Raw genomic sequence first — 2,373 nt, 5'->3', positions numbered from 1 at the left:
TGATCGTGTTGACCGCTGTACCTCGGTGTCCCGGGCACTGTCCCCACCTTCTTCTGGTCCGCTTTCCGACCCTTCTGATTCGTATACCAGCCGAGCTGCTGTTTTTTTGCACGTGAGCCAGATGTCCTGTATCGTTGCAGTTTCTGCAAACAGCATGCTGAAATCGACACCCCCTTGTTGAGTGCCTTCCCCCACATTTCTAACACAGACCGCTTCCATTGTTTACGAAGGATGAGCTGCGTCTGGCTGATCTCTCTTGAGCTTCTCTCAGTCTGTAGTTGATTGCTCGCATTGTGGGTTGATGAGGTGTGAAAGGACGTCCATGTGGCCCTTGATGGCTTCTGGCGCCACTGCCTGCTTTTGAAGGCCTGCTCTCCTGACTTTGTCTGTGTGTGGGGGTAGCGGCTTGTTTCACGCTGTGAACCCCTTGTTCCGATGTTTCGTTAGTTGTCGTATCCGCAGTGTAGATCAACCTTATTTCTTCTTCTCCTTCCAAGAATGTCTGTGCGATCAGTGCTGCTGCCTTTAGGTTCAAGTTCTTGGTGTCTATAAGCTTTCGGAATATGCCTGCGTGGCCTAATCCTTCAATAAAAAAGTCTCGCAGTACTTCTCTCCTTATTTCATTGGAGAACTCACGTAAACTCGCCAACGTCCGAAGTTCCGCCACGAAGTCGGGTATGCTCTGGCCCACACAGCGTCTGTAGTTGTAGAACCTGTGTCTGGCCATGTGTCGGCTGCTCGCTGGCTTCAGGTGGTCTCTCACCAGTGTGCTCAACTCCTCAAACGACTTGCTTGCTGGTTTCTCGGGTGCCAGCAGGTCATTCGTAAGGCGTATGTTTTCGAGACACAGCTGGTCAAGAGATTGGCTCTTCTCCTGTCTGCCTTATTGTCGCCCAACCAGTCTTTGGTTACAAAGCTTTGCTGGAGCCTTTCTATAAAGTCCTCCCAATTGTCTCCGGCATTATATTTCTCATCTGAGCCGTTGGTAGCTATTCTATGGATTCCGTGATCCCGTAACTCGTCGCCACTGTAAAGTCCTCACCCTGCAGTACAGACTTACACGAGGCACATGCTGAAGTCAAGGTCACTCTGGACCTGCACCTTTATTTCACAGCTCTTGAGTGCCACACTTGCCTGAGACATGCCTTTATATACCTGTGTGGAACAGGTATGCAGTGTCTCCTGGTGGTAAAGTATGCTTGTGGTTACAGGTCATATCTATTTACAGTCATGTATCGCATGGTAAGGTACAGTTATATACAGTAGTGTGAAATAAATGACACTGCTCACCTGGGGCTCGCTTACCGTGTCGGAGTTCTGTGTCGAGCGCTTGCTTAGTGAGTCTCGTGTCGGGCATGTGGACAATGTGGCCCGCCCAGCGGAGCTGGTCGAGTGTGGTCAGTGCTTCAATGCTGGGGATGTTGGCCTGAGCGAGAACACTGATGTTGGCGCGTCTGTCCACCCAGGGGATTTGCAGGATCTTGCGGAGACAGCCCTGGTGGTATTTCTCCAGTGATTTGAGATGTCTGCTGTATATAGTCCAGGTCTGGGAGCCATACTGCGGAGCAGGTATCACCACCGCCCTGCAGACCATAAGCCTGGTGCCAGATTTGAGGTCCTGGTCTTCAAACACTCTCCTCCTCAGGTGATCGAATGATGTGCTGGCACACTGGAGGCGGTGTTAGACCTCGTCAACGATGTCTGCCCTTGTTGATAGTATGTTCCCGAGCCGTGGAAAATGATCCACGCTGTCGAAGGCCACACTTACAGCCTTCATAAATGTAGCAAACTCATTCTATTCTCTGAAAACAAGTTCCTGAATTCTCGGCTATCTGTGTAGGTTTAGAGCTGTTGTTTTATCCTAAGATAGATTCTATCACAGTGTTTCCGTAGTGTAGTCGTTATCACATTCTCCTCACACACGAAAGGTCCCCGGTCTGAAACCAGGCGGAAAGATCTTGAAAACTTGAAAATGGGACGAATGGCTGACTCCTGTTCCTAACTCTTACGTTCTTCTGATCTCTTGACCTTTCACAGGAGAACAATCTCTCCTCTGAACATGCATGAGAAAGCTCCAGAAAATATTTCCCCCCGAGGTGCTTTCGCTTGTGAGGCGAACGTGTTAACCGCTACACTGCGGAAACATCTCCACTTTCAGCACCAGATTGCCAAAATTAAAACCAATGAGATCGGGATAAAAGTTCCTCACATGCTCAGGGCAAAATATCTGATTGCCGGTCCACAAAAGAATGAACAAACTTCATCACCATGTCAGACGGAAATGTTAAGCGAGCAGGTGGACTGCTGAATCATACTTTTAAGGAGTTGGTGGTGACAAAACAAATGGGTTCCGCTTAATGATTAAACATAAGA

The sequence above is a fragment of the Pristiophorus japonicus genome, unplaced genomic scaffold (genome assembly GCF_044704955.1).
Source record: "Pristiophorus japonicus isolate sPriJap1 unplaced genomic scaffold, sPriJap1.hap1 HAP1_SCAFFOLD_47, whole genome shotgun sequence".
NCBI lineage: Eukaryota > Metazoa > Chordata > Chondrichthyes > Pristiophoridae > Pristiophorus > Pristiophorus japonicus.
Note: the sequence above shows the minus strand (reverse complement) of the source record.